The sequence below is a fragment of the Myxine glutinosa genome, chromosome 1, assembly GCF_964187855.1.
Source record: "Myxine glutinosa chromosome 1, kmMyxGlut1.1, whole genome shotgun sequence".
In the NCBI taxonomy this organism is placed as follows: Eukaryota; Metazoa; Chordata; class Myxini; order Myxiniformes; family Myxinidae; genus Myxine; species Myxine glutinosa.
In genome coordinates this window covers 371,646,648-371,661,818 of record NC_136261.1, presented here as the reverse complement: position 1 = coordinate 371,661,818, position 15,171 = coordinate 371,646,648, and the positions used below count along the sequence as shown (strand labels likewise).

General features: G+C 45.9%; 1 long non-coding RNA gene across 1 annotated transcript in view; it reads left to right on the top strand.

Annotated features, from left to right (window-relative positions):
• Positions 1 to 8,050: 8,050 nt before the first annotated feature.
• LOC144889540 (uncharacterized) overlaps positions 8,051 to 15,171 on the top strand; it is a 28,661-nt gene continuing 21,540 nt past the window's right edge. The window contains exon 1 of the long non-coding RNA XR_013621846.1: positions 8,051 to 8,173. This is a non-coding gene — a long non-coding RNA (uncharacterized LOC144889540). The remainder of the gene's footprint in view (positions 8,174 to 15,171) is intronic.

Here is a 15,171-nt window from a genome sequence, read left to right as displayed (position 1 = left end):
AAATAACTTCATTTCTATATGCCCTGCAGTGGACAGGTTAATTGGTTTATGCACTGAAGGGGTCACCCTGGTGTGCACTGCTGTGTTCTGCCTCACTGAGTTGTTCAGGTATGATGTACTCAGCACAAGCTTACCTGATACACATGTGTGCTGGCTAAAACCACTTGTCTGGTGGGCACGACAGAGGCAGGTTGTCTAATAGCCAACCTGGTCTTACTTTTTTGGGGTTTATCTGAAATTCTTACTATAAGGCTTTAAATTAGAAATGTTTTATATAAAGTAGTATTTTGAGTGAAGTGTGTATTCCACACTGACAGTTTTGACATGTTCTGAATTTAACACGAAGGCTGTAATTAACAGAACGGGGTATGTCTGGAAAATGTACTGTCCAACCTAATAAGAGTTTAGACTGATTTATATTTAAATCTTGGCTGTGTAAATATTGTAAGAATTGGCAGTGGACGCACCCATTCCTCGTAACAAGCTGAAGGTGTTCAGCACTTCCACTCCAAGAAGCCAGAGCAAAGGTCAGCAACAGCTCGCCTCCATCAAGAATGACCGTGAACTCTTCGCACGCCTGTACATTGGCTGTCAGACGAGGGATGGAAACCTTGAGTTCTTTTGTCACGAGAATCAGGCATGTCCTCCTGCATTGTCTGATGGTGGAAGCCTCTGCACTGGTACCAAGAGTGATCTCCTCACATGCTTGGAAGAAGTCTCCGACGCAAAGACAGACACTCCTGTCACGACCTGTATTGTGCTTGATGGAGCAGCCATCGTCCAGATGCTGAAGCCGGCTGCATCAAAGACCTTTGAAGAGTATGCACAACAGATCTTCATCCCATATATGTCCACGAAGCTGCAAACAGTGTCACGCCTGGATCTGGTCTGGGATACTTACCTTGCTGATTCACTGAAAGGTAGTACACGTGCAAAGCGGGGACAAGGTGTGCGGAGACGTGTGGTGGCTGCCGCAGCCATACCAGGAAACTGGCAGAACTTCCTACGAGTGGACAGCAACAAGACCGAGCTGTTCAGGTTCCTCTCAGCAGCTCTCATGGAATGGTTTGACCAGGAGGATAAGCAACTCGTCATTACTGATGGAGAGGCAGTGCTCAGCAAGCCACTACTGCCAGATCTGACCTCACTCGCCCCATGTAACCATGAAGAGGCTGACAGTCGGATGTTGCTGCATGCATCTCACGCAGTCCAGCATGGACACCATGCAATACTCATCCGGACTGTAGACACCGATGTTGTGGTGCTGGCAGTGTCCCTGGCACAGGAGTTGCAACCAGAAGACAAACTGTGGCTGGCATTCGGAACAGGCCAGAGTTTCCGATACCTAGCAGCACACGAAATAGCAGCTGGATTGGGACGAGAGAAGGCTCGTGCACTGCCAATGTTCCACGCTCTAACTGGATGCGACACTGTGTCTAGTTTTCATAGACATGGCAAGAACACTGCGTGGGCAGTCTGGACGGTACTGCCAGAACTCACTGAGGCGCTGCTGCTGCTGTCCTCTGCACCTCGTGACATACCAGACGATGCAATGCGCATCATCGAGAGGTTCGTGATCCTGTTGTATGATCGAACCAGCAAATGCACAGACATTGACAAGGCCAGGAGGAAACTCTTCGCAAGGAAGAACAATGTGCAGCTCATCCCTCCAACGAAGGCAGCTCTGGAGGAACATGTCAAGAGGGCAGTGTATCAAGGTGGACATGTGTGGGGTCAGATACTGCTGCCAGCACCAGAGCTCCCTCCACCAACTAACTGGGGTTGGTCAAGGACTGGAGAAGGACAGTACACACCTTACTGGACCAGGCTAACTGAGGCAGCTCACAGCTGCATTGAGCTGGTTTCTTGCAAGTGCAAAAAGGCTGCCCTTCAGTGCACAGCCCTGTGTGTGTGTGAAGGGGACTGCACATGACGATGAGTCAACAACATACATGTACTTGTGGCAATGCTGAACTTGTTAACATGACACTGTTTATGTACACGTATCTTCAGTACCGGTATATACCTAGCCTCAGATACCAGTACACCTAGCCTCAAATACTAGACCATGTAGCATGTCAGTATTATACCTAAGACATTTACAGAACTAAGACATTCTTTTCAAAGTATTGTGTTGAATCCAATATTTGCCTAGATAATTTCCAAATAAAATTATATAACAGACTGTGATAGATAATATTAAGTTGAAATTGGTACCATTGGATTCCTTGCCCCCAAAAACATACATTTAGATACCAGAATCAAGTCAATAGCTGCATTACGTCCAGAGATAATAGCAAATGTAGATTTCAAGTGGCGGCCATTTTGAAATCCAATATGGCGGACATAAAGAGAATTTCAAGTGGCCCAATATCTGAAAATGTTCGCAACATATTAATGTACATTTGTGCCAAATTTGGTGCTTGTATCACAAAATGCACAACAGGTTTGCTATGCTGCTACACTGAGAGAGAACACATGAAATTTGTCGCCTGTGTAGTCCGTGAGCGTCAGCTGTGGCTGTAAGAACATGTCACTTGTTTTCCTGAAGCTGATTCTGCTCACCAACTTCTCTCAGCGATGGAGCCTCGTGAGTGGAGGACGTCAAGCCAACCATTTGCCTCATAGTGGGGCAACTTAGCATAACAATTGTGCATTTTGTGAGGAAAGCACCAAATTTGGCACACTAGTGGACGATCATATTATGAAAAGATCTGGATATTGGGCCATCTCAGATTCAGAGATTTGATTTTTGCAAGATTTCGATTCGATTGGGATCGAAGAGAACACCTTCTTCGTCTTCTGTACAGTGAAGTTGCCAGCCCTGAATTCTCTGGCTACATCTGAGTGCTTCATTGGGAGTGCAACTTCTGCCGCCCTGACCATCTCCGCGGTATGAGTCGGGGACCGGAGCGAACTGCCTGGACGCCATTCCTGACCATCAACCTGACCATCTGCAATCCCCGTGTGAGTGTCTGAGTGTGAAACGGGCCCGTGCCCTGGGATAAGTTAAGACTGTATTAAGCTGCAGTGTGTGTTCTTCTTCTCCTTCCTGTTCAAATTGTAAATAAACCAATTGTTATTCCTTGTTTCTTCCTAATTCGACCGTATCAGTGATTTCCTCCATTGGGTAAGCATGGCACGATCAGAACCGCTCGGATCGGGTATTAGTTCTTGTTAACGGCTCGGATCACGGTTCGCTATCGCTCGGCGTTTCCACCTACAACCGTGATTCGAGAGGGGCTTATTTCCTTGCTTCCTGGGCGGCGTTGGTACTTAGGTAATAGGAATTCGGCCTACCACCCTATTCAACGCCGTCCGGAAGGAACGTCATAGCCCCGGATCCCATCGGCTAGTAAAAGACAAGGGGACTAATCCCCCCTTGGTCAGGGGAAAGGCCGACCAGGAGATCCGCAACAATATAAACCTATCTTGGGATACTGTTACGACGTAAGTAATACTTATGCCAGTCATGGCGTACTTGCTTGAAAAACGAAAGAAATAAACATTCGAAGACCCACTACTAAAGCATTGCCCAGAGAACCAGCTTCGTGCAACGCGACCAACAACGCACAATTTCGCGCACTGAAAACACCCTTAAAAAGGCGGAGTGGCGGGAAAAAAAAGTGGGTGGAGTTTGCCCAAACAACTCCGTCCAACGTTAAATTTCCCAGTAAATCTATGCTTTCCATGTGCACATCACTTTAAGCTACCTTTATCATGCCGTTTTCTGAAGGGCCTTCCAATGACCAAAGCATAATGTGCGATAATAAAAGAAGGCATGTTTGTGTGACAAAAGAAGGGCGGCCATGTTTGTGTGACACTTGCTTGTAAACAAACAAACGTGATAACGTGGATGCATAGGTCAGGGAAGCATATTTTCTTGTGGCCAACATACTACCACTACAACATACTACTACTACTACAACATGCTGTTACGGATTCCAGATTTAGGTGAATTACTATTCAGGTCATTGCTTATTAATGTTTATTCTATTAAAGGTTGTTGTGGTTAAATGGTCAGAAGCGCTCCTGGTACCAACGAGACCGGAAACGGGATCGTGAAACCGGAAGAGAGAAGAAGGAGGAAGACGAGGTCGGGAGAGAAGCGGCCATCTTTTTCCTCGCCCAGCTCCGACGCGAGCGGTGTCGATATTGATCAGCGTTGGGAACGCTGAGTTTGAAAAGCCCGTCTGGCGAGAGGAGTTACCGGCGCAGGGTAATTACCGGTTACGCGTCAAATTGCCGTGGGTTCCTGCACGGAACCCAGCGTCCGGCACCGTTTACCTCAACGTCTACAAGGACGCGTATGGCAGGCGCCTTGAGCCTCGCGCGCTTTGCGAGCCCCGAAGCCGCGATCATGAGCACCGACCTCGGTGGGCTGCCGAGGAGGTGTCCACGGTAGCAGCCGTTCCCGGTACGGGACGTGCACGGTGGAAGCACATCAGGAAGGGTCCGTTCAACCGCCCGCGTGCGGAAATCGAACTACAGGAGTACAGAGACGTTGTGAGAGACATTGACCATGGAGGGAGTCGTGAGTGGGGCTCAAGGGAGGAATATATAAGATGGCCATCTTAGAGCTATTGTTGATGAGTCTACATCTTAGTAATGTTGTTGATTGATTGGGAATATATTATCCATTAATCCGGATCCTTGGTGTGGGGGTTTCCTATTGACTTGAATTGTTTGTATCTTTCATATTGCTTGTGTTGCGAAAGCGTATAAATCATATATCTTTCTGGCGGGGTTCCTCCCACGGTCCGGGGGTCACCGAGACCAGGTAGTTACCGGGAGGACCACGTAACAATACTACCACTACAACATACTACTACTACTACTACGACTACAACATACCTCTACTGCAACATACTACCACTGCAACATACTACATACTACTACAACACAGTACATACTACTACTACTACAACATACGACTACCACAACATCATACTACGACTACTACAACATACTACTACGACTACTACAACATACACTACTACTACTACTACTACTACTACAACATACTACTACGACTACAACATACTACATACTACTACAACATAGTACATACTACTACGACAACATAGTACATACTACTACTACAACATACTACTACCACGACATACTACTACCACGACATCATACTACGACTACTACAACATACTACTACTACTACAACATACTACTACTACTACAACACTACTACTACTACTACAACATACTACGAATACTACAACAACATACCACCACTACTACCACTACAACATACTACTACTACAACATACTACTACCACTACAACATACTACTACAACATACTACCACTACTACTACTACTACTACAACAACATACAACCACTACAACATACAACCACGACAACATACTACTATGACTACAACATACTACTACTGCAACATATGACATACTACTACTACTACAACATACTACTACTACTACAACATACTACTACTACTACAACATACTACTACTACTACTACTACAACATACTACGAATACTACAACAACATACCACCACTACTACCACTACAACATACTACTACTACAACATACTACTACCACTACAACATACTACTACAACATACTACCACTACTACTACTACAACATACAACCACTACAACATACAACCACTACAACATACAACCACTACAACATACTACTATGACTACAACATACTACTACTGCAACATATGACATACTACTACTACTACAACATACTACCACTACAGCATACTACTACTCCAACATACTACTACTATGACAACATACTACTACTACTACTACTACATACTACTACCACCACTACCACTACAACATACTACTACTACTACATACTACTACTACTACAACATACTACTACAACACTACTACTACAACAACATACCACTACTACATACTACTACCACCACAACATACTACTACCACCACAACATACTACTACTACTACAACATACTACTACTACTACAACATACTACTACTACTACAACATACTACTACTACTACAACATACTACTACTACTACAACATACTACTACTACTACTACAACATACTACTACTACTACAACAAACTACTACTACTACAACCTACTACTACTACAACGTACTACTACCACTACAACATACTACGACTACTACAACATACTACTACCAGTTACAACATACTACTACTACTACTACAACTACAACATGCTACCACAACATACTACTACTGCAACATACTACATACTACTACTACAACATACTTTCACTACAACACTACTACTACTACTACTACTATTACTACTACATACTACATACTACTATGACAACTTGGCACTACAACTATGACTACTACCACTACATACTACTACTACCACAACATACTACTACCTACATACATACTACCTACATACTTCCTATCTATAAACACACTACCTACATACATACTACCTACATAAATACTACCTACATACATACTACCTACATAAATACTACCTACAAACATACTACCGACATACATACTACCTACAAACATACTACCTACAAACATACGACCTACACACATACCACCGACATACATAATACCTACATATATACCACCAACATACATACTACCTACATACATACTACCTACATACATAATACCTACCTAATACTAATACCACGACATAATACTACTTATATACTTGCTACATAATACTTACTACATACATACCACCTACATACATACCACCTACATACATACCACCTACATACATAGTACCTACATACATACTACTGACATACATACTTCTTACATTCTTACGACATACTTACATACTACAAACATACCACTACATACTTACTGTCTACATACTTACTGTCTACATACTTACTGTCTACATACTTACTGTCTACATACTTACTGTCTACATACTTACTGTCTACATACTTACTGTCTACATACTTACTGTCTACATACTTACTATCTACATACTTACTATCTACATACTTACTATCTACATACTTACCAACTACATACTTACTACCTTAATACTTACTACCTTAATACTTACTACCTTAATACTTACTATCTACATACTTACTACCTTCATACAACATGCTACCTTCATACTACATACTACCTTAATACTTACTACTTTAATACTTACTATCTACATACTTACTACCTTCATACTACATGCTACCTTCATACTACATACACACAAAATATGTCAAAGTACGTTGAACACCTGATGAACAAACTGACTCGTTTCAAGTTTCGCGGGGCGGCGGGAGTGTCACACCAACATGGTCGCCAGACTGCTTCCGGTGACCTCATTAGCTCGCGTTGGAGCGATAGACGCATTGTGGGTCCAGGTTTTTTTTATATACGTCCGTGGTCACAGTGCACAGAGGGTTCCCTTCTTTTTTTTTCCTGGCAATTTCTTTTGTTATCGCACTGTCTTCCAAACACCCTTTCAATGACAAAAGCATAGTGTACAACAATAAAAGAAGCGACTGTCCGTCCGTCTCCTGCGTAATTCCAAAAGAACGCCATTTTGACTTGGCTCAGCCTGTCATTCCTTCCGAGGTCGGCTAATTGAGTACCAGTTCACTGGTAATTCCCTGTTTGTCGTTGAAGGCGGCAAAAAGGGTTGGCGTCAGGAAGGGCATCCGGCCGTAAAACATTGCTTCAAAAAGGGGACCAAAAAACAACAACTACCACGGTCCCCGAAAAGGCCAACCCCCGCTTTGCGGGGAAAAATGGCCTCTAAACGGTGGTTTATACTAACCCTCACCGCCTCCCTACCCGTTCCGTTGCACTCTCACCCTTCGACCTCTCCAGTCGCCCTCTCCTTCCATTGTCCTCCCTCCCACCCCCTTCTCCTGTGCTGCCGCCTCTCTTCATATTCCCATCAGGAAAGGACTTATTGTTACCGGGCAACGCCGGGAACTTTCCCTAGTAAATAAGGCAACTTCATGAACGGCACAAATGAAAATAACCACATGAGAATGGGGAAAAGCCATTTTTAAAAAAGCAATAAAAAGTATTTACACGCCAACTGCGCATGCGCTAAGGTCACTGACATCGCAAGGTTTTTCCCGGCACATGTGTGCAGGTGACGCCTTCCTTCCTGCGCAACTTCCTCCATACCCTCTTTGTCCTCACTTCAAACAACATGCCTTTTACGGTACGTTGTTATGTGACCTTTTACACCATGATTATAACACAATGTTTCCTCAAAAGTTGTATAGCAAAGCAACTTGCCTTCTCCTGTCCGGCGTGCACACCATCCTCTGTAAGCACACCGTCCTCCTATCGCCTCCGACATGCGTCCACACCCGCTATACTCCATGTGCTCCCACATGCGTCGACACCCGCTATACTCCATGTGCTCCCACATGCGTCCACACCCGCTATACTCCATGTGCTCCCACGTGCGTCGACACCGTGCTGTGACGCCAGTGTCCTATGTTCTCCGAGGTGCGTGGCCCATGCTGCTTGCTGTGCGTTGCCTCTTTCGTAGTCTAGGACCTGTTTTAGATATGTATGCACATAATTTAGGAGAGGATAACAACTGTTATAGGCTAATATGATCCCAAGGAACAACTTGGGATGTGTGCCAAAATCTCTATCCGGGACGAAAAGCCCGAAAATGACCACGCCCTTTTTAAAATGACCACGCCCTTTTAAAATGACCACGCCCTTTTTCATCAGAAGTGCTACTTCCGACATAGCTGTATCTTTGAAACCGTTGGAGCTACAGATTTTCTGATGTGCTCAAATTGTTCAGAATGGCCATGTTTAAGGGGATCATAGAAGTGTAAAATTTCTAATTTGATATTTTACAAGAAAATGGCTAAAAACCGTTAGGTCAACTTATTACCATACAACTACCGACATACTGGAATTGCCATATATTTATTAACTTAAACTTTCCGGACTTAGAGCAAAGTTAGAACATTTGTATCATCTCCGAGAGTTGAACTGACAATTTGGAATTTGAACAATACAAGGGATTTTTTAAAAAGAAAGAAAGCGAGCATTTGGTTAATATAAAGAAATACTATTTTCAATCATTACATACTATTATCAATGGAATGTGAACTTAAAATAAAAAACAAAACTTATTACTTTAGTAGGCAGCAGTATCTCGAGAGCTTAAATGTTTCAAAGATCAGCAGGGAAATTGTCCAACAGTGAACAATACAACTTTTAACACCACGTTGGTACTGTTTATGAGTCATGTAAACCAGGGTCAGGAACATGAAGAGTAACACAACAGAGTCCAGGTATGAGGATGATGAGCAGCGTTCATTCAGTGATAGGGTTTTTACAACAATCACCTCCCTTGCATTTGCAGTACTTGCAACACTTGATCCCAGCTACCCTGCAGGGACACCCATTCTTGCGAGCACATTTGCCACACGTGCAGGGATCTGGCAGGCCTTCGGGTTTTGAGATCACAATCTCAGGGACTAATAAACTGCCCCTTCTTACAAAACCATAAGACTCGGCATTCATAATCAAGGTGGCGTCTATAAATGGGGCTTGGACCCACAGCTGCTGTTGGTGATAGCCTCTATGGATATGTTTCCTTGCATTAGTTGAGGTGCAAGTGGTTCTCTCAAAGTCCATCTTGAGGGCATTGTTATCAAATGCAGCGAGACGCAGGTCGTCAAATGTCTTCAGGTCTGTTGATGGTTTGAGGCACTGCACTTGACCAAGAATGTCTCCGCCATCTGTATTGCGCTTTCTGTTAGCTGTGGACAGTCGAAATTCAGAATCGGAGAGGAATTTCCTGGTTGGCGGACAGCATTCAGGGCTGCAAGTTTAGTTGATATCCTGCTGGTTGTATCGCACCCAGTCAGCGCGTGGAGTGCTGGGAGACACTTTGTGAGCTCGTCTCCCAGCGCTATGCAGATATCGTGGAGTGGCAACATTGATCTTTTCACTCCTGATTTGCGGACGAGCCAGAGCTCTTGGAGGCCAAGATGTCTCCAATTGACTGTGATGTGGTATAACAGGCACACAAAGACATCTGTGTCACCTGATGACAGCGTCATGGATGTAGGTCCTGACCGGTGACTTAGAATGTCCTGCACATGGAACATCATCCTGTCATCAGCTTCCTCGTGTGTGCAGTTGAGCCGAGGGAATGGAGAAGCACACCCAGCTGACACCATCCATGCCTGTGGTGATATACCAAGGTATAGAGGTTTGGTGCCTTGGTAATTGGTGGTGAGCCACTCAACATAGAATGCCTGGAAAGCAGTTTTGCTAATGGAAGACGACCAAAAGTTCTCTAATACCACTGGAACATTTTGGTTCGGTGATATCACATCAAGGACAACCATTTCTTTTGACTTTCCTCTTCTCCCCCTCTCTCCATCCTTGATGCTGTCCTCTCTGTAAGTGTCGAAAACGATGTGGATCTCATCACAGTTGTGCCCAGCTTTTGGTGACCATAGATGTCAAGGCAATAGCAAAGTCATGGAATGTCTTGACGGGCGGATCAAGCTTCTTTAAGGGGACCTTTTTCACCAAGGCCATGAAGTCGATAACGATGGCGTGGGTTTGTGGGGAGGATTCTGGCCCTTTTTTTCTATAAATGGGCACAACTTCAGCAGCTCAGTCCTAAGTTGTGATTTGGCACTCTTCCTCAAGTAACCAGTTTTGTCAATCAAGAAGAATGCAGAGTTGGTGATCTCATGCTGGAGTAGCTCCTCAACAGTGAACCCCCGGTGACACCCATACTCAATAAACATGAGAGCTTTAATTGTCTCATCTTTGATGTCTGCTGTGGGAGCCAAATTCAAGGTGATCTTAGGGGACGTAAACTTGATTTTGCTAATAGTTGAGTGTATCGATATCGACCTATTTCTGAGTCGATCGATAAATTTAGCACAAGCAGCGCTGCCCTCATTGATACAGCACAACAACTTGTCTACATTTACGTTGGTCACAATTTCTCCAGTGAGAACATTATTCAGCGCTACCTGGTCTTGTAGAGGACTGCATACCTTCAGGAGATACTCCTCTATGTCTTGCACCATCCCAACTATCTTAGTTGCAGCACTCGGGTTGAAGTCGTGGTGAAGTGAGAGTTCTCCTTCGACATCATCCTTCATCTTGAGGGGGTCAACGTACTTGTCTTTTTTATGCTTGATGATTCCCCACAGAGCTACTGCTTCCTTCTTCCTGGTGACCACAATTATCCCCACCACTCACTTTGGCAGGCCGGTTGTAGCACTGCTCTAGTGCCTGGTCAAAGGGCACTCCACTACCTTTCTTGGTGGTGTTCACAACAAATCCACCGTTCATGTAGGAGTCGTAGAGGAGTGGGAACTTATCTTTCAGGTGATGGCAGTCCTGCAGGAATAGTGGTGTCCATCGACAGTAGTTTGTTCTCCCAAAAAAGAACAGTTACGTTGCCCTCTCCGTAGCACTGAGGTAGAGAATCCAGTCTCCAGAGCGCAGAGAATTGGTCAGATCCCTGACTATTGGGAACAGGTCGGAAACGTATGTGTTCCAGTAATCAAAGGACTGGGACAGCGATGCTCTTTCCTTAAGGTAGACTTGAAAGGCTGCTTTGATGGTGTCAGCGCGCTCCTTTGTGGTGTTCCATTCTTTGCCCGTGAGCTCTTTGGACTTCTTTTTTCTTTTCTTTTTTTTTTGGTATACTGAATCGAGGCTCGTGAAAGAGCTAACATTTACTTCACAAACAAATCAACCAGACAAACAAAACACACAAAAAGAGGGAGCGGAAAACAAGATGGGGAGAGAAGGGGAAGCACACAAACAATATTTGAGAGCAGGGAGATGTGTGGAAGGGAGAGGGCTTGGGGGGAGGAGGTGTGAGAAGGGGGGGGGGGGGTGGGGGTGGAGGGAGAAGTATAAAAAACAGGACACCAAGGACTTCCAGGACAGAAGTTGGTATTTCAAAAAAGTGGAATTGGGGTGAAATTAGCAGGGGTAGAAAAGATCAAGGTTTTGGATGGGGGAAGATAAGAGATGGTGGTGAACAGCTGTTTTAAAGACCTGGAGGGTGGAGTGGGATTGAAGAGAGGGAGTTTGTTCCAGAGGTGGGAGAAAAGAGGAATGAAGGAGTGAAGGTGAGCAGAGAGTCTTGATTTTGGCAGTTTGACCATAAGAGGGTTGCAGGCAGATCTTGTGCGACCTGTAGGAATATTTGTGGGACAGAGCCCATAGAGAGCTGGGGGGGCAAGGCCAGAGAGGAGTCGGTAGAAGATGGAAAGACCACCAACCTGCCTGCGGTGAGTGAGTGAGAGGCCCTTGGAGTTAGCTTCATCACGGGAGATTCCAATGATTCTGAATGCTTTGGTTTCAACAGCGTGAAGACGAGCTAGGTGTGAGGCAGGAGCACCAGCCTAGAGGGGAGAGCAGTATTCCATTGAGCTGCGGATGAAAGCCTTGTATGTGGTGAGGAGCTCAGGTGTGCCAAGGAAGGACTTCGCACGACGGAGGATGTCCAGTCGGCGACTGGCTTTGGAGGCCAGATTTGAAATGTGGTTTTCCCAGGAAAGATCATGGCAGATAGTGAGACCTAAAAGCTTGAGTGACAGAACTTCTTGGAGAGGATTATTCAGTAAGTGGATGGGAGGGTTGTCCAGTCGCTTTTCGGAGAGACATCGTAAGAGTGTGAGATTTGTCAGGATTGAAAGACATGTTCCACTTGTTTGCCCAGTCTGATTTTGTCCAGGTCTGCAGAGAGTGAGGAGGCGGCAGACTGACTGTTGACCTGCAGAGTGAGGAGGCGGACTGACAGTTGACCTGCACTGCCTCCAGTTCCGTTCGTCTCTCAGGGTATTTGGAGAGGAATGCTTCCAACATCATAGATGTGAGGACCTCGTGTATCGTTGAATGGGCAGTGCGGGCCCTGGAATAGTGGGAACCGGAGATCACGGTCTTGATGACATCAGTACCATAGCACTCTGTCTCAACTAGAACAGCAAAAATTCCAGAGGGTTCCAGGTATGTATCAAGACAGGCCAACACAATCTTCTCCAAATGAAACCCACCTAGACCTAACATCTAACCCACAGAAGCCACAGATATAAGACTAGGTATATATATTGTTGCGGATATGGGATTTGGCCTCCATCCATATCCGCTTGTAAATATTCCCCTATTTCCCCAATACTTCCCAACTATCCCCAATCCCCCATTCCCTAGTCCCATTTTCTGTAAACAACACTCTGTAGAACCGACCTTCCCCTATTTCCCCCCCTTAAATGTCGTGCCCAGGTTCACCGCATCTCACGTAGACAACTTTCGGACATCTTGCTAGTTATTCTTAGTCTATGGCAGTTAAGGACTCGTTTCCATTAATTCTGACTCTTCGTTGCACCAGAATGTGATTGTATGGCACCATTAGTAAGTTTAGGACCTCCCAATACCTCCCCGCATCTCTTCCTCATGGACCAACAACACCAACAACAACAACAGCGGCGGCGGCGCGGGGAGTGCGCGTCCTCACTCCGGCTTGGTTAGCCGCCATTGACCATGTGCTCCGACGGGGTTACCACGCAGGGGCTCGCTGTCAGCTCCTCGTCAAGGGCGGAGCCCGGTAACCCCGCCGCACCCAATAGGAGCGGCGGACCGATTCCATCTGGGGCGGAGCTAACGAGCCGAGGGCGTGTCACTCCCCGCTGAGCATGCGCAGAAAGGGGGAGGTGACGTCAGATGCGCCTCAGCTTGGAGAGAACAGGACGTCACCCCCGAGCGCTGCGATATACCTCCCCGCATCTCTGGACCGGACCGCGTTTGATTCTGCCCCTGAGCCAAGGTGCACCTTGAGCTATCGACTGCCTGCCCTTCCTTGCCATCAATCCCTGTGTAAGTCAGTCTTGTCCTGTTTGTCTGTGGTCTGTCGGGGATAAGATAAGACTGTGTCTAAGTGCCCATCTTTCTGTGCTTTACCTCCGTCCGTGTAATCTACCCGTTTCTGCATCACCAATATTATATCCTCCTCCGGAGGTCTTGAGAACTGTACCCCTTGTGTCGTTGAATTTATCCCAGCCGTTGTGTCCTTTCCTTCATTGATTTAGCATAGCGCGACTTAGTCAACGTTCGAGTGGAATCGGGTAAACTGTGCGGACGCGGTAATACCAAACCGCTCGGTAAACTAACATCTAAAACCGCGTCTGTAACAATTGGTTGTCAGGAGTTGGATTCGGACCTGGGACTAAATTTGTTAGGCCCAAATTTTGGAACACCAATTGTACTATTAGAGTAACAATTGGTGTCGGGAAGTGGGATTGAACCCGAAGCGCGCTTCACGCGCTCGAAATTGTTAACGGCGAAATTTGATTTTGTTTTACAAAAATAAAAACCCGAATTTTGAAAGTCGCGCTATGGCAGATCAAGACGGCTGGGTTCCGGTAGAGGAGAGTGAGGCAGGTTCGATCCAGGACCAAATTGAGGGACAAGAGGAGAGCGAAGCAGTGAGGGTGGCAGGTTCGCAAAATAGCGTCGTCGCGCACGAGGTTATGGGCGCGCAAAATGGCGCCTCGCACATGGCCACGGCGACCGCGCCCGCGACCGTAGTAGCGCCACCGGTGGAGTTGAACCTTTTTTTTATGCAAATGAAGGCCCTTATGGACAAGAATAATGAAGAAATGGAAAACAGAATGATGGGGGCCCTTATGGGACAAATGGGAGACCAAATTGGAGGTTTGAAAAACAGTATGGGGGCAATGAGGGACGAATTGGGGGGCAAAATGGGGGTAATGAGGGACGAAGCGAGGGGTACCGGTGAGGGATTAGACAATAGATTAGGGGAAATACAGGAGGGGTTAATGGGGGTAGAAAACAGAATGGCCGCTCAAGAGAATCAAATGGAAGGGATGCAAGAGGGGTTAGAGGGGTTAGAAAACAGTATGGAAGGCAAATTGAGGGACATGAGGGACCAAGCGGAAAGGGAAGTTAAACAAATGGGGCAGCAGATAGAGGGGGTCAGAATGGGGGTAGAAACTAAATTGGATGCTCACAGGGAGGAAATGGAGCAGATGAGGGTGGCATCTGGGCAGGAGATGCAGGTGATGGGAGAAGAGATCAGAAGAGGTGTGAGTGAGGAGGTCGGAGGAGTGCGCGAGGAGGTGAGGCACTGTGAGGAGCGCATGGAGAAGGAGGTGAGAAAGGGGACTGTAAAGTTACAAGGGGGCA